Raw genomic sequence first — 23,866 nt, 5'->3', positions numbered from 1 at the left:
GCTAAACAAATAACATTGTTGACCCACTGTGAGCCAAACCTTGGCCAGGACTCCATTTATTACCTGGCTGCCATATGCACCCATTATACGAGGTGCTTTGCATCCCAGGTATCATTGTGAATTCAGACCCTGCATCCAACAAATATTGGGTTATTCTTACCTTTGTCCCCAGTGCAATTACTCAAATAGCTGGAGGTAAGTCCCTTTGGGGAAGGACTAGGGGAATCATTACCACATGTATTTGACATGTGTTGCAGTGTCCTTCTCCTGGGGACATGACTTTTCCTCAGTGAATGGTTTCTGGGTTGAAAAACTGACTCAAGTTTGGAAACAGAACAAGAAAGCATGACTTTATTGGAGCAACTGCTCTCAGCCTCCTGAGGTGGATTTATTTTAATGATACATATTGAGTAGATTCCTTTGTTATTGTCCATCCATTTCACTCCTAAAGGAACTGTGTTCTATTAACCAACTCCACAACTCTCTGAGGATCAGCCCTCCTCTGGCTGCCTCTTTAACCTTGCCAATTATTATTATGGTTATGTGCACATGGCATCTGTATATGTGATGGGTTTCATTCAAATATATATAATTATATATAGATATATAGAACAGGCAAGATGTGGCCAGAAGCACACAACTGCAACAACTGTCAAAGGAGATTAATATGATACACCACATAACAAAATGAAGGTTAAAAATTGTATGATCATCTCAACAGATGCAGAAAAAGCACTTGACAAAATCTGAAATCCATTCATGATAAAAACTGTCAACAAACTAGGCACAGAGAGAATGTTACTCAACATAAGAAAGGTCATATATGATAAGCTCACAGCTAACATCATACTCAGTGGTAAGAAACAAAGTTTTTCCTCTAAGACCAGGAGCAAAACAAACATTCCCACTCTTGCCACTTTTATTAAACATAGTACTAGAAGTACTAGCCAGAGCAATTAGGCAACAAAAAGACATAATAAGGATCCAAATCAGAAAGGAAGAAGTAAAACTGTCTCTGTTTGCAGATGACGTGATATTATATATAGAAAACAAAGTCCAAGCAAAGTCCTGAGCTAGTCTACTTAGCTGAGGGTTCTAAAGAATGCATCAAGAGTTCTGTAATAGGGCTTCCCTGGTGGAGCAGTGGTTGAGAATCTGCCTGCCGATGCAGGGGACACGGGTTCGAGCCCTGGTCTGGGAGGATTCCGCATGCCGCGGAGCAACTGGGCCCGTGAGCCACAATTGCTGAGCCTGCGCGTCTGGAGCCTGTGCTCCGCAACAAGAGAGGCCGCGATGGTGAGAGGCCCGCGCACCGCGATGAAGAGTGGCCCCCGCTTGCCGCAACTGGAGAAAGCCCTTGCACAGAAACGAAGACCCAACACAGCCATAAATAAATAAATAAATAAATAAATTTAAAAAGAAGTGAAGCATTGATACTAACTTCCTGTAGTCTTTAAAAAAAAAAAAAAAGAGTTCTGTAATAAAGCCTTCCCTGTCTCTAGTCTATCAGGGACATTGTAATAATCAAGGAACTACAGGAATTGCTCCAAGTCCTTCCAAGTTAGGGAAACCCCAGCCACTTTCCACCACGGGGTCTGTAGAGTAGACAGCAGAGCCTCAAATAGGTCACCCTGCGTGTCTTATCAAAAAGATCCTGGCTTAACAACTAGCACTTCAGGGGTTCTTTCCAAGTTCTATCTCCATTCGACTCTGAACCCACTAGCTATATCTGGCCGGGCAGATAGTAACAAAGAAGTAAGATAATGATTCTGGGAGATGTAACCCAACGAACAGAGAATGTTTCTGTTATGGTGGAGAGATATCTCACTGGCCTTTACTAGGGCCTAGGACAAATATTCTAGGCCAATTCCCAGCAAACAACTTTCTGATTCAAAATTTAGCATCTCAGGCATCTTAATACCAAAAAAGTAGGACCTAGGAGACTCTTAGCACCATGAGAAAGGAACAAAGTTCACTCTAAATGAACAAAGTAGCATTTTGTTTAAATACTAGTCTCAAGTAATACTAGTACTTAGTACTTATACAGAGCTTCCTATGTACCAGGCACTATTCTCAGAGCTTTGTATCTATTAACTTCTTTTATCCTCATAACAATCCTATGATGAAGTAGGTTCTGTCATTATTGTTCTCATTTTCCAAATGAAGATAGTAAGGCATAAAAATGTTTGGTAACATATCCAAGGTCACATCCGCTGGTAAGAAGTGGCAGAGCTGAGATTTAAACCCAGACAGTCTGGCACAAGAATTTGTTTTCTTAGCCATTCTGCTATTCAGTGTGGAATCTACCCCCGGGAGACCTGCCAAGTTAAGGCCAAAGCCTAGGACGTGAAGTTCTAACACATATGCTAATCCGAACAAGCCCTGCCAGCACTCCAGCCCTTGATAATAACTCAATCAGATGATTCCTCATTGCCTAAGCCAGATCTTTGTTTGAATATGGAAATACAGAATGTGTGGTAGATGATGAATAAATCAAAGGCTTATAGAAAAGTTCTCACTAATGCTCAAATCATTTCAGAGTTCAATGTCTTTGCATATGCTGGCAATATTCTCCACTCTTCACCAGGCAAACTCCTCCCTACCTTTCAAATTCAGAACAACTATCCTGTTCTCTGGAAGGCCTTCCTCATTCCCAACTCCAAAGGCAACCCTTCCTCTGCACCCTTTCTTGTAGCATTTAGCACTTTATATTCTATCTACTGCTACTCACATCGCTCTAGATGGTAAACTTTTTGAAAACAGAACTCTCTGGAAAGCCTCTGTTCCCTCATTGGAATACTGAGAGTAATAAAATTACCTCTTTCGCGAGGATTAACTAAAATAATCTCTGTAAACTTACTTGACATTTAATTAGCACTCAGTGAAGGATAGCCACTGTGAAAGTATAGTTTTGTAACCGTGCGTAGTTGGTACAGTGTTGACATACAATATACAGTTAGTAAATGTTTGTTAAACAAGTACAAAATAATATTCCAAAATATCACTGAGGAAAAAACAAAAACAAAAAAATCACTGAGGATGTACTTCAAACGTCTTAGTTAAAGGTCTTGAATATAATGCTAGCCCTGATTCGTCAGTTTTGCCTATTGAAATTTCACAGCTCAAGTTGTCACATACCTTGTTCGTGTCATTTCATTTTTCCTGTTACAGTTGAAGGGATGCTGTGACCAAGACTGTTTAAAATTAAAATAGAATTTGCAAGTATATTCAGATAAGGAAAAGATACCCTTGCTTTTAAATTATTTCATTGGTACATTTAGTCATCTTACATTTTAAAATGAAGACAATAAATTAAAAATATTCCTTGGGCTTCCCTGGTGGCGCAGTGGTTGAGAATCTGCCTGCTAATGCAGGGGACAGGGGTTCGAGCCCTGGTCTGGGAAGATCCCACATGCCACGGAGCAACTGGGCCCGTGAGCCACAGCTGCTGAGCCTGCGCGTCTGGAGCCTGTGCCCCGCAACGGGAGGGGCCGCGATGGCGAGAGGCCCGCGCGCCGCGATGAAGAGTGGCCCCCGCTTGCCGCAGCTGGAGAAGGCCCTCGCACAGAAACAAAGACCCAGCACAGCTAAATAAATAATTAAATAAATAAATAAATAAAGTAGCTAAAAAAAAAAATAAAAATAAAAAAAAATAAAAATAAAAATAAAAATATTCCTTTCTCATTTTTCCTTTTTTTGGTTCCTTTCCCTCCTTCACAGTTTTAATTTTAAATAAAAAACAATGGCTGCCTTCAAAAGTTATTTTATAAACAGACCAAGTTTTGTTTTACTAACACAAGAAAAATTTCAGTGTACTCAAAAAAATTTCTAAGCTCCTTGACATAGCCCACTTTACTGGGTTACCATGAATACAATAAAAATGCCAGACTAATAAAAGAATTTGGAAAATTCCTTGGAGAAACTGGATATTATCTACTGGATAAAAAACATTTCTGACCCTTAAGTAAGTCTTGGTCTGTATTTTGTTTACTTTCTTGAATATCTCCTAAGTATCTCTAAACTCTCCATCTTACTAATTATGCAAATATATAAAAATTATTTAGTATAAGGTTATTTTACCTTAATTCCTTTGAAGGGAATAAAATAGCTATCTTATATCATTTTATAAAGCATCTGTTTCCTCACGCAGGGAATTTCATGTAGTTATAATTAAAGTTGATTTTACTCTAATAATTTTTATCCTTTATATATTTAGGAAACCTGAACCTTACTGCAGATGAAGTCAGTATTGAACTTAACATAATTACCTGCACAATCTATAGACATCCATTCCACAAATTGTTACCAAAAGCCCTATGCTGTATAAGCATTATGCTAGGTGCTCATGATACAGGAATACAAATTAACAAAACACAAGTCAGTAGTGATAAGTATTACAAAGAAAAAGAAAGCAGATTAAGGGGATTAGAGAGTGAAGGGGACGAGGTGTTATACAGATCAGGTAAATATCTCTGAAGGAAACAAGAGAGTGAGTCACAGGGCACTGAGAAAGGGACCTCCAGGCAGACAGGTTAGCAAGTGCAAAGGTCCCGAGACAGAAATGTATTCTGCTTGTTCTAAGCAGAGAGATCGGTGTGGTTGGAGTGGTGTGAGCTAAGGAGAGGAAAAGGGACCTCCCTGGTGGTCCAGTGGTTAGGACTCTGCGCTTCCACTGCCGAGGGCCCAGGTTCAATCCCTGGTTGGGGAACTAAAATCCCACAAGCTGCGTGGCCAAAAAAAAAAGGAGAGAAAAAAACGTAGGAGATGAGGTCAGAGAGAAAGCATGGCCACAGATCCAATGGAAAGATGATGTGAGCCACATACAAAGATCTTCTAGCAGCCATATTTTTAAAAATACAAAGAAACAATTTTTTTTTTGCCACGCCACTCAGCTTGTGGGATCTTCCTCGACCAGGGATTGAACCCAGGGCCACAGCAGTGAAAGCACCAAGTCCAAACCACTAGACCACCAGGGAAGTCCGAAATGAAATTAATTTTAATACTGTATTTTATTTGAAGCACCATATCCGAAATATGATTTCAATACATAATCAATATAACAAAATATTAATGAGGTATTTTACATTTTTTCTTTCTTAAGAAGTCTTTAAAATCCAGTGTGTATTTTATACTCACAGCACATCTACATTCAGACTAGCACATTTCAAGTGCGCAGTAACCACATGTGGCTAGTGGCTACCATATTGGTGCAGTTATAGACAACTGTAAAGCCTTTGAAGAGTTTGGATTTTGTTTTATGTATCAAATATATACGAAAATAAAAGAACAATATAATGAATTTAAAGTTGCCATCACTCAGTTTCAACGATTAGCAATACATGGCCATCTATACCTCTATCCACCTTCCCCAAACCTAGATTATTTTGAAGGACTGTACTGGAGAGTTTTGAACAAAGGAATGACTTTTAACAGCTCACTCTGACTGCCAAGTAGAGAATACCTTGTAAAGAAGCATGGATGGAAACAGGAAGACCTGTTATGAGGCCATTACAATAATCCAGGTGAATTTACAGCAGCTTAGTGGGGGGTGATGACAGTGGAGTTGGTGAGAAATGGAGGATTGATTGGATTCTTAATATATTTCAAAGGTAGAAGCTGACAGGATATATTGGTGAGCTGGGTACAGGATATGTAAGAAAAGAATCAGAGATGACTTCAAGGTATTAGGCCTGAGCAATGTGATAGAGTTGCCATTTACTGAAACAGGGGAGACTGCCAGAGGAACAGCTGGATGGAAATTGAGGGTTCATCTTTGGATATGCTAAGTTTAGACATCCTATTAGACATTCAAGTGCCAATAGTGAATAAAAAGTTGTATATCTAGATCTGCAATTCAAGGAAGAAGTCCAGGCAGAGATATAAATTTGTGAGCGATCAGAAAATAGGTGGTATTTAAAACCATGGGACAAGACGCATTCACTAGGAAATGAATATAAATGGAGGAGAGGTCCTGGTACACTCCAAAGTTAAGAGCAGGAAGAGGAGGAGGAACCAGGAAAGGAGACTTAATCGAAGCCCCAAGTGAGACAGAAAAAAAAATAAAAATAAAATGCAAGAAAAAGTAATGTCCCAGAAGAAAAGTAAAGGAAGTATTTCAGTATAGCAATATATGTTATTATATACAAATATAGTAATATTCAATATAGCACAGGGAACGATACTCAATATCCTATAACAACCTATAATGGAAAAGAATCTTAAAAAGAATATATATATGTACATATATGTATAACTGAATCACTTTGTTGTACACCTGAAACTAACACAACATTGTAAATCCAACTATAATTCAATAAAAAAATTTTTAAAAGAACTGTTTCAAGAAGGAGGTAGTAAACAAAACACAAAACTAAATTTAAGAAAATAAAAACCAATGCCTAGAAGTTGAAAACAAACTGAAACAAATGAACCTAATGGTATATCAGTTTGGTAACAAAATCACACAGAGAAAAGAATTATTCCAATTGATCTCAGAACAAAATATTTTGACTACACAGTTTTTAGTGCAATACGTTCCTAGGACAAAAATATTAAAAGGGCAAACAAATCTTAAAATACCTAATGTCACTTAGTATTCTTATTGTTAATAGTAACAATTGTATTATTATTAACATGTATATATTTTAACATAATACAACTAAGAAACTATGTTAAAGCTGCTAAGGACTAATGTTCAGCATCAAAATGTCAGTTGAAAAACCTTGTAATTTTAAATTGTGGTTGTAAATATCAGTATAAACTTGTAACTTTATTTTTTAAAAGGTACTTATTTTCTAACTGTCCACTGAAAGGCCAAGAAGCAATGATAATCAAGTAGCAACAAGAATTTCATACTCTGGTCTCAAAACACCTTCACACACTAAAAGGACTCAGGGTTATTTCTGAACAGTCAATTCCAGGAAATGTACCAATTGAGCTTGGGATATCACATTATGATAGAAAGCAAGGAAGCTATCAAAAGCTAATATTGCCATATTAAATAAATACAGAAAACATCAAAATGTTTCCCTATGTGCCCAAAATAAAATAATGTGAGTATCAAACAACTACAACTGATAGAAATACATTGAATGTGTAAAGCCATGAGTTCGTAGTGACATGCAAAAAAGGAAAAAGACAGAGAGAGAGATTCTTTGGACATCATGGAGGTTGCTAGGTAACCAACACATTACTCTGAAATTGGATAATTTAAAGGAAATAATTAAAGATCTCTCCTGTCTTTTCGGTATGAACACTATTTCAGGGTAACCAAATAAGCCTAAAGGATGCAGAAAAGTTTTTCTATACAGAAGACTTCTAGCTAATAAATGTAGAAGTAATGATCAAATTAGAAAATCACCATCTTGCAACCCCTATTTCAAAATGAATCAGACAATAGTCATCAATAGATATTAAAATCATTAGTTAAAAGACTGTTGGGAAACTTCATAATGAAGGAACTAGGTTGTCACCACCTGAATTAAGCATTACTAAAAACGTGAGACAATCTGACACTATGTGGTTCTCCAGGTGATGAAACAATATGAAGTCTGTAACATCACCTACAGCTAGTCTCGTCAAAACTTGAAACAGAATTTAATCAAGTCTTTAGATCTCACTTCTAGACAGCAGGACTACTGACCCACTTTCTTCAAGAAGTAAATGGAATAAGGGAGGGGAAAAGGAGCACTCCTCCAGATGAAAAGAGATCCTAGAGACCCTAAGAACCAAATTCAAGATGTGGACCTTGTTTGGACTCTGATCTGAAAAAAATAATTGTAAAAAGGCATTTTTTGAGACAATCGGAGAAATGTTAATAGTTTGTATTAAAACTTCAGAAATGTTTTATTTCCTTTGTTAGATGTAAAAATGGATTTGCGGTTACCTAAGGAAAAAAAATTTTGTCTTTCAAAGCATAATGAAGTGGCTGGGTTAAATAGCATGCCATCTAAGATTTGCTTCTAAATACTTCAGCAAAAACAAAAACACACACACAAAAATAGAAACAGCTCCAGTTATCAAGATACTCACTTACCCCAGCATAAGAGCTGCGAGTTCTTCAACAGCCATAGAATACTGTCCCTGCTTCAGCAACTCAGATACTCACCATGACTCAAGAGTTGTCGAGTAGAAGCATGGAGGTCAGAACTGAACTGGGCAAACGCAGCAACCTCACCATAGGAGCCAATTTCAACTTCATGGTGCCTGCACCTGCTTCACAGACCTGGTGTGGGCAGCAGATCTAACACAGGACACAGAAAAACCAATGTAAATGGTAGGGCAGATACCTTTGTAGAACAATTCTGTTTCCAAGAAGATCTGTCCATCACGGATAGGAACGATATTCGTTGGAATGTAAGCAGACACATCACCAGCTTGTGTTTCTGGTAAGAAGTCAAGGAGCCACCACCAAAAGAATCGTTCATTATGTCTGCCCTCTCCTGTAGATGAGAGTGTGAGTAGAACACATCATCAGGCTGGGCCTCATGAGTAGCTGAGTGGTCTGCAGATCAGCAGAGGCACCAGCCTGTTTGGATAATTCATCATAGATGATCAAAGCATGTTTGCCATTATCCCTAAAATACTCTCCCACGGCACAGCAAGAATAAGGAGTCAGGTGCTGATGGAGGGCAGTGTCAGCAGCAGTGGCTGAAACCACACTGGTGTTCTTCATGGCATCCACATCTGTAAGTGTCTTCACCAACTGGGCAACAGTGGATCTCTTCTGACCAATAGCAGTGTAGATATAGTAGAGCTTCTTCTTTCCATCAGATCCATCACTGAAATGTTTCTGGTTAATAATTCTGTCAATCACTGATGTTTTGCCAGTCTGTCAGTCACCAATCGTCAGCCTGTACTGACCACAACCAATCAGCACCAAGCTATCCACAGCATTAATGCCAGTCTGCACTGGTTTCTGCACAGAGATTGGAGAAATGATGCCAGGGGCTTTCAGGCCAACTCACCAATGGGTCTTGGAACCAACTGGATCCTTGCCATCAATGACATTACCAAGGACATCTACTATACAACCCAGTAGCTTCTCACCAACTAGAACATTCACAATGGCTCCCGTCCTCTTCACAATATCTCCTTCCTTAATTAGTTTATCATGTCCAAACACAACAAGACCAACATTGTCAGTTCCCAAGTTGAAACATACCCTTTAAGCCTGAAGAAAACACTACCATTTCGTCTGCTTGAACATTCCTCAGCCCATGTATTCAACCAATACTATCACCAATACTTGAGACACACCCTGTTTCTTCACAGTCAACAGAGGTTTTGGCTCCAAGATTACGCTCTTCAAGAACAGAGGATACCTCAGCAGTGCCAGTCTTCTGAAGACAAGTGTTAAGAGGCATGGAGGTTCCCTGTGGCAACGAAGGATGATCCCAAAGCATTCTGAAGACCAGTCTGGCCTGCCAAGGGAGGGTGCAAGCCACAGCCCAAGACCACGTGTCCAGACAGCATCTTTGCAGCTCTCCTTGGGTGGTTCCTCTGCAGCTGCAACCTCTGGACCAACTTCCAAGCAAATATTAACCAAAAGAAATTACACCAGAAATTCCAGTATTTTGAGATACTATGTAAGAGGATTATGAGATAATTATATTAATAGCAGACAAAATATGTTGTTAAGGAAAAAATCCTTATTATGGATAAAGTCACATGTAAAGATAAAATAATGCAAGAATAACTCACTAGAAACATAATATACATGCTTGTATAATTTTTTAATTTTTTTACTTTTTATTATGAAATTTACAAACATACAAAAGTAGAAAAAAATAGTACAATGAATGCCTATAAATCCACTAAGATTCAGCCATTGTTAACATCTGTCATATTAGCTTTATTGATTTATCAATCTATTTCATTTTTTATTATTGTGGTTGAGCTGTTTCAAAGTAAGTGTCACACATTATGACATTTTATGCCAAAATACTTTACACTTCTAAAAGAAAAAAAAAATTCTCCGATCTAAATACAATGGTATTGCCTCCCCAACATGAAAATAGCTCTCTAGTTTCATCTCACACCCATTCCCATTTACCCACGTCCTCAAAGTGTTATTTATAGCTCACTTTTTCATAGCAGGATCCAATCAAGGATCATCTACTGTATTTGGTTGTTATAGCTCTTAAATTTAATCTATAGTTATTGCCCCTCCCCCATTTTTAGGAAATCCCATTTCTAGAAATCTATCCCAAAGATAACACTAGCAAAAAATTTTTTTAATTAATTTTTTGAGGTATAATTGACATACAACTTCATATGTTAGGTACATAACATACAACTTTATATGTTAGGTACATAACATAATGATTCGATATTTGTATACTCTGTGAAATGATCACCACAGTAAGTCCAGTTAACATACATCACCATACATAGTTACGGAATTGTTTTCGTGACATGAGCTTTGATGATTTACTACTCCCTTAGCGATTTTCAAACATGCAATACAGTATTATTAACTATACTCGCCATGCTGTACACTACATCCCCACGACTTATTTATTTTATAAATGGAAATTTGTACCTTTCGACTCCCTTTACCCATCTGCCCACCCTCCAACTCCCGCCTCTAGCAACCACCAATCTGTTCTATCTATGAACTTGGTTTTTGTTTTTGTTTGAGATTCCACATATAAATGAGATCATAACCAGCAAGTCTGTTTTAATACATACATACAAAGGTATTCCCTTCAGCACTATTTGTTATAGTAAGAAGACTGAAAACAAACCAAACATTCATTAAAAGGGGACTGGAGGCATGAACAACCACACAATGAAGTCCTGTGCAACATTTAAAAATGAGAAAGACTCTTGATTACTGCTATGAAGTGATCTCCAGAATATATTTTTAAATGTATAAATCATGTCACAGACAGTGGGCATAAAATGCTACCTTTTATCTAAGAAATAATTGAAGAGCAAAGCAAAAACTAATATAAATGAAAGGCAACATCATTAAAAACCATGCAGTAGATATAAAAAGGACAATAAGATATTACCAACAGCTTTATGCCAATACACTTGAAAATTTAAATGGACAAGAAAAATAGAGAAAAACCAACTTACTAAAATTAACACAAAAATTAAAAATAAATCTAAATAACCCTATACCTATGAAAGAAAATGAACCCATAATTAAAGACCTTCCCCAAAAGAAATCTCCAGGCCATATCACTTCACTAGTGACTTCTAAATTAACAAAGAAATAATATCAATCTTATACATGCTCTTATAGAGAATACTTTTCAACTTGTCTTATGATGTCAGAATAAACTCAATACCAAAACTGAAGGACTTACAAGGACAGAAAATTACAGACCAATTTTTTTCATAAATCTCATAAATCTATTGATTTAAAAACCCCTAAAACAAAATAGTAGCAAATTGAATCCAATAACATAAAAAAGAAATAACACATTACATTTAATGCAATGTTGGTTTAATATTTGAAAATCAATCAATGCAATTCACCATATTAATAGAATAAAGAAAAACATGCAAACTGACAGGAATATGGAATGGAAATTAAAAACCCATTCTACAGGTACCTGAGAGTTGTGCAGTAAATCTACAGTACAAGAAAACATATACACACACACACACACACACACACAATTATTCCCAGGGAAATAGGTAGCAACTTGGTTTAGAATATTGCCAGAGTTACTCTCTCCTCTGGGCTAGGCCTCACTTTCTTTAAATTAGCAATGAGATAAGTTTGTGGACACCAACAGACAGAGACTGGTCCAAGGGTCCTTCTATTAGTCCCTTTATTCTCTGCCTTGGAGACAATGTTTTTTCATCCTTCTGCCGGTAGAACTTTCTTTTTTCCATTGTGTGCATGAACAGTTCGGGACCTCCACTCACACGACGTTACGCGATTGCTCACCATCTACAGCTATGTCCTGTGGGCACAATGGAGCAACTGTTTCAAAGGAGTGAGGTGTTATGGCCCTGCTATTTCCTCCCTGAGCGTGGGCAAACGTGGAGGCATCTAATCAAAACTCTGCTGCCAGTGAGAGTGCCAAATGCACAACCACTTTGGAAGACACAGTGCATTTCTTAACACACTTACCATATGACCCAGTAATGTCACTCCTAGGTATCTATCCAAAAGAAATGAAAATTTATGTTCACAAAAAAGACTTCTGTAAGAATGTTCATGGGAATTCCTGGTGGTCCAGTGGCTAAGAATCCGTCTTCCAATGCAGGGGACGTGGGTTCGATCCCTGGTCAGGGAACTAAGATCCCACACGCTGCGGGGCAGCTAAGCCCGCGTGCCACAGCTACTGAGCCCGTGCACTCTAGAGCCCATGTGCTGCAACTACTGAGCTGGCACACCGCAACAATGAATCCCACGTGCAGCAACTAAGACCCAACGCAGCCAAATAAATAAATAAATATTTAAAAAAAAAGAATGTTCACAGCAGTTTTATCATAATAGCCCCAAACTAGAAAGAGCCCAAACGTTTATCAATAGGAGAAAAAATATACAAACTGTGTTACGTTCATATAATGAAATACTACTCAGCATTAAACAAATTACACACGCAACAACATAAATGAAAATCAGAAACATTATGATGAGTGAAAGCAGCCAGAAACAAGAGCACACACTGTATGGTTCCATTTATATGAAACTCTAGAATAGGCAAAATTAATTTATGGTGGAAAAAACTGCCTTGGGGTGGGGTAGGATTTGACTAGGAACAGTATAAGGGGCCTTTTTGGTGGGATGGTAGTGTTCTCTATATTAACAGAAGTTTGGGTAGCAGGCTAATGAATTTGTCAAAACTCAGCTAATATATGCTAAAAATGTGTGCATTTCATTGTATATAAACTTTACATCTAGAGAAGAAACTTTAAATACTGAACTTGAGTTAATGACGTGCATGTTAAAGTACTTAGGGAAAAGTGGCTGAAAACTGTCATTTGTTTCAAAGAGCATAAAAAAATCAGATGGTTTAATGGATAGATGTGGCAGAGTATAACAAAAGAATTAATGGTAGAATCTAGATGGTGGGCATATTCTTTCAACCTTGCTGCATGGATGAACTTTCATAGTAAAATGTTGAAAATAAATGTAAAGCTCTGTCGCCTCGTTTGAAATAGGTTCAGTGAGGAAGCCTTCCTCAGGTAGATATATTAAGTAGCAAGTAAGCATAATTTGAAGAAAGAGAGGGACTTGTTACAGGAATTTGAACAATATAAATTTTCATTCCTTTTAAGCAATATGTAAAATTTGTCTTCATGATAGGATATGCAGAGTTCTTGGTGTGACTTAAAAACATTAGTTGATAGTCATAATTTGACAGTGCCATTTGTTTCCTATAAGAAATGAGAAAATCATTAATTGCACAGTATGAGGGGAGGTAAGCTTATAAAGAAAAATTTGACCGGGAAATTCCCTGGCGGTTCAGTGGTTAGGGCTCCATGCTTCCACGGCAGGGGGCATGGGTTCGATCCCCGGTCAGGGAACTAAGATCCCGCGTGCTGCACGGCATGGCCCAAAAAAAAAAAAAAAAAAATTTGACCAAGGACCTCCCAAAACATGACTTGATTAGTAAAGCAGGTGTATTTTAGTTTCTTCTAATTACCTCCCCAACCGGGGTTGCAGTGGGGGGAGTCCTATACAGCTTTTCTGGCATAGAATTCTGTTATTTTCCTTGCTGCTAGCAGCAAACTAGAATTCTGTTATTTTCCTTGCTGCTAGCAGCAAACTAGAATTCTGTTCCAATTATTTGTCTTCTTAAATCAAGCAAAATGAGAACAGCTCTGTGTAAATTATAATCTGTATAATTATATCAGTGGCCTTCAAAACTTTTTTTAACCTGAACCTACCAAAGAAATATATTTTACATCATGACCCAGGAAACACACACACACAGATATATGAATCAAAAGTTTCAGGAAATACTGTTATTACTTATGATGCCATCTGATATTTATTTCCATTTTATTCCATTACTTCAAAATGCTAGTCATAACCCATTAAACTGATATCCTATCTCCCTAATGGATCATAACCTGCCATTTGAAACACTGTACCATGTAATAGAGTTTTTCAGAAAACTCTAAGTCCTGGATGTGGACTGCATTGTGACACAATCTAAGAAATGTAGAAATGTAAAATATCTTCCTATTGCTTTTTAAGTGCAATTCCACAGACTCCTTTTCTCGTGATAAATTAATAAATATGTATTGAACCAAGTCTGTGCAAGGCCTCGTGCTAGGAACTTGGGATGAACAATTTCATTATACTTCTTTTATATATACTGGTGGCGCCCTGGTGGCACAGTGGTTGGGAATCTGCCTGCCAATGCAGAGGACACGGGTTCGAGCCCTGGTCCGGGAAGATCCCACATGCCGCGGAGCAACTAAGCCTGTGAGCCACAACTACTGAGCCTGCGCTCTAGAGCCCGTGAGCCACAACTACTGAGCCTGAGAGCCACAACTACTGAAGCCGGCACGCCTAGAGCCCGTGCTCCGCAACAAGAGAAGCCACCACAATGAGAAGCCTGCTCGCCACAACTAGAGAAGGCCCACGCGCAGCAATGAAGACCCAACGCAGCCAAAAATAAAATAAATAAATTTATTTAAAATATATATATATATATTTTTTAAATATATTTCCTTTTATATATTTCCTTCCTAAGAACTCAAAGGGTTTTAGATATACTCTGTTTATTGTACCAAAACCCCATGGGGTCACAAAGGATAGGCATCATCAATGCTTTGGAGTTGAAGGCACTGAGTCAGAAATCACATATTTGCCAAAAGTCATACTATTAAAGTAATGGAAGTTAAGAAACAAATTTTCTCAACTTCAACTTTAAAAAGCTAGAGTATTTTAAAAAATCAACTTCAAAAATCATATTTATTTTCTATATTAAAATACATGATGACTTTTTTGCATAGAAATAACTGGATTAAAAGTTTGATCATGTCTTATTTAAATTATATCCATCTATCATAATACAGTCAGATGTGCATTAAACACTGTTTAAAGATAAAGAAAAACATTTTTCTCAAGATCCCCAGAGAAAAACTAGGAGAAGACCACAGAGAATATAGCAGTCATTTCCTGTTTACTCGTACTACTACCCTTGAAACATACCCTGGCATCCCACAGGTTTCATCTACTAGCATGAGTTACTTTCCAGAAAATTTCTTAGTTCCTTACATAAGCAGACATGCATCGCATCTCTTCTGTTTATGTCTCAATTCTGGGAGTTATCAAAGTGTTTGTTCTTTTATTTTTCTATATGCAAGTAATAAAAACAAAATGTAAAGAGATACTATTTATAAATTACATCTAGTAATAAATATTGGGTGGGCCAAAAAGTTCCTTCGGTTTTTAAGTAAAATAAAAGACACATTTTTCATTTTCACCAGGAACTTTATTGAACACATTCACCGTTTTGTTCCACTACCTTCTGCCATTTTTCAGGCAACTTCATAATTCCATCTTCCCAAAACTTTTAATCTTTTTGAGCAAAGAACTGTTCCAGGTGCCTTTTACAGCCTTCCAGGGAATTCAAATTTTTTCCATTATGAGAATTTTGTAAAGACTGAAATAAATGGAAATCCAAAGGTGCAATGTCTGGTGAACAGAGCGGATAAATCAGAACTTCCCAGCCAAGCTGTAACAGCTTTTGCTTGGTCATCAAAGAAACATGTGGTCTTGCGTTATCCAGATGGAAGATTATGTGCTTTCTATTGACTAATTCCGGAACTTTTTGTTGAGTGCTACTTTCAGTTGGTCTAATTGGGAGCAGCACTTGCTGGAATTGTTTGGTTTTCTGGAAGGAGCTCATAGTAGAGGACACCCTTCCAATCCCATCATATATACATCACCTTCTTTGGATGAAGGCCGGCCTTTGGTGTGGTTGCTGGTTGTTCATTTCACTTGCCCCACGATCTCTTCCATTCCACGTTATTGTACGGTATCCACTTTTCATCATGCATCACAATTTGTTTTAAAAACGGAACTTTTCCTACGTTTAAGTAGAGAATCGCATGTGGAAGTACTGTCAAGAAGGTTTTTTTCGCTTAACTTATATAGAACCCAAACGTTAAAGCAATAAACATAACCAAGCTGGTGCAAATGATTTTCAACGCTTGATTTGGGTATGTTGAATATGTCGGCTATCTCCCACGTGGTATAATGTTGATTGTTCTCAATTAATGTCTCAATTTGATCGCTATCAACTTCAGCTGGTCTACCCGACCGTGGAGAATCGTCCAGCGAGAAATCTCCAGCACAAAACTTCACAAACCACTTTTGACATGTTTGATCAGTCACAGCACCTTCTCCACACATTGCACAAATCTTTTTTTGCATTTCAGTTGTGCTTTCCCTTTTCTCGAAATAATAAAGCATAATATGCCAAAAATGTTGTTTTTTCTTCCATCTTCAATATTAAAATGGCCACACAAAAATCCACCAATTTTGATGTTTTTCTTTTCAATGCACGCTGATATGACAGCCGTCACAATACAATCTAAAAAAATTGTTTCGAATGAAGTTAAAGACAACTAAGCGCTACTAGAACCATCGTAGGGAAAAACCCGAACGAACCTTTTGGCCAACCCAATACAACAAAACACATATAAAGCCTCTGCAAGGAAACTTACAAAAGTTTACTGAGAAACTTTAAAGAACACCTTAATAAATTTTGAAAGTTACCATATTTGCGGAATGAAAGACTCAGTATTTTAAAGATTTCAATTCTTTCCAATTCATAGTTTGAATTTATTCCCAAAGTTTTTGTTCTTAAGCTGAAAATCATTACACATTAAATTGAAATAACAAATAAATTCATTTGTTAACTCATTCAACAAACATTTACTATGTGCTAGTTACTGTGCTGGGTGCTAGGAACCTGACGGTCTCTGAATATACAGAAAGGCCTCCTACTTTAGAATGGTAGTGAGGGAAGGTCTCTCTGTAGAAGTGGCATTCAGTTCAGACTTGAAGAATTTCTCCAGAAAAAGCCACTCGTGCAAAGACCTGGGAGAAGCGTAATCGGACAGAGGGAACAGTGTGAATGAGGGACTAAATGCATGAAGCAGGGACAAGTCAAAATGGGATTCCAGAGAAAAGGGCGATCTCTTAAGGCTGGGAACAGAAAACTTGGAATACTAAGTAGGTAAAACTTGAAAAGCACATTGGAAAAACTAATCGTACTCAAACCAAAGAGAGTAAGGGAAAGGCATTCCAGGCAAGGAAATGGAAAAGAACAAATCTGAACTACATGATATAAAATAGGGCAGCCAAAGCCTGACAATAGCATTGTTTCATAGTTGTGACTATTTCTGGGCTCGGCTTCATCTGCTTGGAATTCCAACAGGACATTGTAAGATGGCAAAGGGTCCCAGCTGTGCCTAGAATTGGGACATTACTTTTATGCAGCCAGTCCTCATGCCTTATCATCAGCAAGAAATACTAGTTATCTTGGTTTTGCAGAGGCAAAGAATACTTTCCATCTAGCCTTCTGGGTTGTGAAGAAACCAATTCTCCCCATCTTAGCATCAGTGTTATGTGAAGTGAAGACTCTCTGAAGAAAGGTGTAGAAGGTATAACTTAAGTCTTCCCCAAGCTCATTATTTCCCTGATAAAGTTAACTGAGCACTAATCGACAGTAAGAAAAACTTCCCCCTTTCAGAGCTGTGGCCTTGGCTTCCTTTTTAGACTTAGGAAAAATTTATTTCTAGAAACAGAAGGCAGAGTGACCACTTATGCAGTCTCCAAGCCCCTCAGCTGAGGCTCTGTTAGAAGTCACTTGTTTTAATCAAAGAAAGAGCTACCTGTCTTCTGCTGTTAACCATGGTTACTTAGCACTGTATTTAAACTCAATATTGTTTTTAACACATGATATTTAGGAAAAAAGGTAAGAAGAATTAAGTCATGTGAAGAGACAGAAAGTGATTTTTAATTAAAACTATCAATATTCATACCACCTTGCCTGGGAGAGTTTATTTCCAAGCACCACTTAGGTACCTTCCAAGGCAGAAAATGACAGCAGCCAGCAGAGAAAAAGAAAACAAACTGTATTAATATGTCAACCCTCCAACCCTCTACTTCTGCCTGCCTTTCTCCTCCAACTGTGTCTTCGCCTGGAAGCTAAAAGGAGAAGGCCATTTTTAGCTAAAATGCACTCTTACAGTTCACAACAAGCATTCTTTACATTCATTCTAATTTTAAATACATCAGCTTCAGGGGAAGACCAAAGAAAGAGATGCCCTTTTATTATATAGGACAAGTAATAATGAAGATGCTAAAAAGAGGATTTCCATGCAAGTTTTTCCTCGCTTCTCCATGGAGAGATCAATTCCAGTCTGATTATCAGTGCATGGACCATGTGCAGTAGGCAGCAGTCTTCCAGAGAAAGAAAAAAGATGGACCCAGAGCTTCCGCAATTTAAAATGCTCTCAAATCAACAGGGAAGCTTTGGAGAAATGGCTAGAGGTTTTTTAGGCTCAGACAGTATTTTAGAAAACTCAGAGATATTCTGTGAAACGCTTAGGTCAGACATATCAAGTCAATATCAAGACAATCTGAGGCTCCTTTACAAGTCATCAAATGATACATCTGTGAAACCCAAAGACATTACAAAGGGCAAAATAATAGACCAAGAATGTGGTCTTGAATCCCACTCTGTCTAGCCTCCAATAAGTGGAAATATTTTGGCCCCAGAAAGTCCCTAACCTAAGCCTTGCAAATAACATCTTAGTACTAGACTTGACATTGATGGAGAACTGCCGTAGGTGAGTTGATAGTGCCCTGAATCCCATGCTGGATACAAAAAAAATGGCCTTAATGAGGAAACTGAAGATTCTCTTCACCCTGGAGAATATGCACTAAGCCGATTCCTGGCTTCCCTTTATTCCAAGACAGGATGTAAGAGCTGCTATCGTGGCAGGCGTGTTCATAAGCTCCCAAATACCATGGCATGTGTTCATCTCCCGTCATCCCCAAACCCAGCCATCCTGGGCCATCAGCCTGGGTGGGGTTACCACCAATGCCTGGGGGCCCAACACATACTGTGTGACGCCTTTGCAGACTCTGTGCGCTCTGCTGACCCAGGCCGTTGAGGACACAGTGAGGAGATCTCTCTTGGATCAGAGCAGAGAAGTCTGTAAGTCTCGGGGACAAGATTAGGGGAGGGAAGGGGAATGCTTGAGCTTACTTAAGCCCAGATTGGCAGAACAGCTGGTAAGGCACAGTGGTCAAGAGCACAGACTCTGTAGACCAACCCTTCTGGGTCTGAATCTCTGCTGTGCAGCTTAAAAGATCTGTGAAAATGGGGGTAACAGAACCTACCTCACAAAGCTGCTCTGCATATTAAAACAAGACATTGTACAAGATGAGCACAGTGCAGGGCACAGCCCTTAGTAAACGCTCCATAACTGTTACCGTGATGATCTCATTACATGAGGGATATTATTAAAAATAAATTCTCCAAATCCTTCCTGCTCTAAATCCTTCCTCCCAGAGCATTTTGTGGTTTTGAACAGTTTTAATATACAAGCTGTAGAGTCTCTTTCAGGAGGCAGGGGCCAGTGGCCCCTCTCACCTGGCAGAGGGCCCCTTTCTGGCCTCTCCTGATTCAATCATCCACTCAAGGTTTAGGGCCTGAAACTCCTAGTTCAGATTTGAAGAAAAGAATAACAGGGGATTTTTTCCTCCTTTTCAAACTCATGAAGATGAAAAACAAACAAGCAAACAAAAAACACATTTACCTCAAAATTGAACATAATCTGTTATGGGTAAATTCCCAAACACCAGTGGTTCAAAATGTTTCCTCTCCTCAAGCTTTCTTATTATATCTCATATCACCATCCCACTTAAAAACAATCCTCAGAACCATAGTTTACTTCTTTGCCTGAAAAAAATCAGTATTAACTATTAATGTCTAATCGGTATGAGACAGTAAAGAAAGAGTGGGTGGGTGGATGAATTAAGCACCTGAGAAAGCTAAATGAAAAATAATGATTTATTTAAATGAATGATGATGCTAATCAACACTTAGAAGCAACGTGAAGTTACACTTGACCTAATAAGGACTCACTGGAGGTCCTAAACTCATTCAGGAAAGATGTCTGAAAGATACTAACATTGATAAAATAAAAAAAAAAAACAATAATTTAAAAAAATCTTTATGGCTTAACTTCCCTACCTAAATACACACTAATATTACTGATTCGTTTTAAGCCAAAAGCTATAAAATAACAAACCTGATCTGATTAAGCACAAGTTTGACTACTAACCAATCCCCTCCCCGTTCTCTAACCCTCAGTCTTTTCCTTACTTCGCAAAATGGTTCTAGCCTGCTGCTCATGATATAAAACAAAGCCTAAGGATGATCACCAGTTTTGGATTTTCTCTGTTCTTCCAGTAGAGATATTTCAACACTTTATTTTGTCTCCCCCAAATGGATATTAACCACACTTTATTAGGTTACCCTCTAGCATCTAGACAACAAGGAATAATGGAAAGAGGTCAGGCTTTAGATTTGTCCCACACCAAGGTCTAAATCTTTTATATGCAACCAAAGTGCCCAATAATTGAGTGAAAGGTATATCAACTGTGATATTCATTTCACACCATGAAATAACCATGAAAGTTATACACTTACTGACTTGGAAATAAGTTCATGATATGTTGTACAAAAAGAATGTCTTTTTTTAATATAAAGGTATAGATGCACAAAGCAAAAAGTGTAAAATGGCTGAGGAACTTGTATTAACAAATATTTATCAGGCACCTATTATGTGCCAGACACATAATGTATATGTGTACACAACTGTATATGCCCAGGTTATATCAGTGAATTAGACTCTAATTCACTCGAAAACCTATGCGACACGGCAAAAGCAGTTCTAAGAGGGAAGTTTATAGCAATACAATCTTCCCTCAGGAAACGAGAAAAATCTCAAATAAACAATCTAACCTTACACCTACAGCAACTAGAGAAAGAAGAACAAACAAAACCCAAGTTAATAGAAGAAAGAAATCATAAAGATCAGAGCAGAAATAAATGAAATAGAGATGAAGAAAACAATAGAAAAGATCAATGAAACTAACAGCCGGTTCTTTCAAAAGATAAACAAAATTCATAAACCTTTAGCCAGACTCATCAAGAAAAAGAGAGAGAGGACTCAAATCAATAAAATTAGAAATGAAAAAGGAGGAATTCCCTGGTGGTGCAGTGGTTAAGAATCCACATGCCAATGTAGGGGACACGGGTTCGAGCCCTGGTCCAGGAAGATCCCACATGCCGCAGAGCAACTAAGCCCGTGTGCCGCAACTACTGAAGCACGCACGCCTAGAGCCGTTTAAAACTTATTGTAGCCTTAATGTACAGAACAAAATGACTTACAAGCAAATTTTGTTAGCAGCAGCTAGAGAATGGGTAACTGACCAGTCTGGTGAATGTAGTGGTAGTCCCGCAGCTGGTCCTTCTTGCGGCGTTTCTAAAAGAGCTCCCAACGAAGATCCACCTTGTCGACTATCAGGTAAAATAAAAGAACATATTCTAGAAGAAATAATACCCACAGGACTAACAAAAAATGCCGCCGGAAAGTGTAGTCTGCTCTTCCAGGGGAAAGTGCAGTGAAACACAGTATATTTGTAATAGATGTTCTGTTCCCCTGAACAGAGGTGCCTGCTATACTACCTATTACACTCTAATGAAGTATTAGAACGCTTTAGTATGACATGTACGAAGTTTCAAATAAATACATTAAGTGCAAAAAAAGTTGTTGATATTTACTCAAACGTGGGTGTTTCAATATTCGCTTACATTACAAATCGCCAGCCACAGGTGTTAGTTTCTGCAAAAATCCCATGGTCAATAATGTGTTAATACACAGAAATTGGTTGCATTTCTATACACTAACAACGAAAGATCAGAAAGAAAAATTAAAGAAACAACCCATTTACCATCATATCAAAAAGAATAAAACACCTAGGAATAAACTTACCTGAGGAGGCAAACAACCTGTACTCCGAAAACTGTAAGATGCTGATAAAAGAAATCAAAGATGATACGAACAGATGGAGAGGTATATACCATGTTCTTTGATTGCAGGAATCAATATTGTCAAAATGACTATACTACCCAAGGCAATCAACAGATTCAATACAATCCCCATCAAAGTACCAATGGCACTTTTCACAGAACTAGAACAAAAAATCTTAAAATTTGTATGGAGACACAAAAGACCCCAAATAGCCAAAGCAATCTTGAGAAAGAAAAACAGAGCTGGAGGAATCAGGCTCCCTGACTTCAGACTATACTACAAAGCTATAGTCATCCAAACAGTATGGTACTGGCACCAAAAACAGAAATATAAATCAATGGAACAGGATAGAAAGCCCAGAAATAAACCCACGAACCTATGGTCAATTAATCTATAACAAAGGAGGCAAGACTATACAATGGAGAAAAGACAGTCTCTTCAATAAATGGTACTGGGAAAACTGGATAGCTACATGCAAAAAGATGAAATTAGAACATTCTTTAACACCACACACAAAAATAAACTCCAAATGGATTAAAGACCTAAATGTAAGACTGGATACTATAAAACTCTTAGAGGAATATATAGGCAGAACACTCTCTGACATAAATCACAGCATATCTTTTTTTGATCTGTCTCCTAGAGTAATGAAAATAAAAACAAAATTAAACAAATGGGACCTAATTAAACTCAAAATCTTTTGCACAGCAAAGGAAACCATAAGCAAAACAAAAAGACAACCCACAGAATGGGAGAAAATATTTGCAAACGATGCAACTGACAAGGGATTTAGTATCTCCAAAATTTACAAACAGCTCATGCAGCTCAATATGAAAAAAACAAACAACCCAATCAAAAAATGGGTAGAAGACCTAAATAGACATTTCTCCAAAGAAGACATGCAGATGGCCAAGAGGCACATAAAAAGATGTTCAACACTGATAATTATTAGAGAAATGCAAATCAAAACTATGATATCACCTCACACCAGTCAGAATGGCCATCATCATAAAGTCTACAAAAAATAAATCCTGGAGAGAGTGTGGAGAAAAAGGAACCCTCCTACACTGTTAGTGGAAATGTAAACTGGTGCAGCCACAGTATGGAGGTTCCTTAAAAAACTAAAAATAGAGCTACCATAAGATCCAGCAATCCCACTCCTGGGCATATATCTGAGAAAAACATGGTTTGAAAGGATACATGTGGGACTTCCCTGGTGGCACAGTGGTTAAGAATCTGCCTGCTAATGCAGGGGACACGGGTTCAAGCCCTGGTCCGGGAAGATCCCACATGCCGCAGAGCAACTAAGCCCGTGCGCCACAACTACTGCGCCTGTGCTCTAGAGCCCACGAGCCAGAACTACTGAAGCCTGCATGCCAAGCACCTGTGATCTGCAACAAGAGAAGCCACCACAGTGAGAAGCCCGTGCACTGCAATGAAAAGTAGCCCCCGCTCGCCGCAACTAGAGAAAGCCCACATGCAGCAACAAAGACACAATGCAGCCAAAAATCAACTAATTAATTAATTAATTTTTTAAAAAAAGAAAGGATACATGCACCCCAATGTTCACTGCAGCACTGTTTACAATAGCCAAGACATGGAAGCAACCTAAATGTCCATCAACAGAGGAGTGGATAAAGAAGGTGTGTTAGATATATACAACGGAATATTATTCAGCCATTAAAATGAATGAAATAATGCCATTTGCAGCAACACAGATGGACCTGGAGATTATCATACTAAGTGAAGTAAGTCAGACAGAGAAAGATAAATATATGATATCAGATTATAAGTGAAACCTAAAAAAAAAAAAAAAAGA

At 38.0% G+C, this 23,866-nt stretch overlaps 1 non-coding gene and 1 pseudogene across 1 annotated transcript; one reads left to right on the top strand and one right to left on the bottom strand.

Annotated features, from left to right (window-relative positions):
- The first annotated feature begins 4,635 nt into the window (after window positions 1-4,635).
- TRNAG-UCC (transfer RNA glycine (anticodon UCC)) lies at window positions 4,636-4,708 on the top strand. Its single transcript has one exon. It is a non-coding gene; the product is annotated as a tRNA-Gly (tRNA).
- Window positions 4,709-7,948: 3,240 nt separating this feature from the next.
- LOC132371298 (ATP synthase subunit alpha, mitochondrial-like) lies at window positions 7,949-9,474 on the bottom strand (annotated as a pseudogene).
- Between the last annotated feature and the right edge of the window lie 14,392 nt (window positions 9,475-23,866).

The sequence above is a fragment of the Balaenoptera ricei genome, chromosome 9 (assembly GCF_028023285.1).
Source record: "Balaenoptera ricei isolate mBalRic1 chromosome 9, mBalRic1.hap2, whole genome shotgun sequence".
NCBI lineage: Eukaryota > Metazoa > Chordata > Mammalia > Artiodactyla > Balaenopteridae > Balaenoptera > Balaenoptera ricei.
This window is presented reverse-complemented; position numbering and strand designations above follow the sequence as displayed.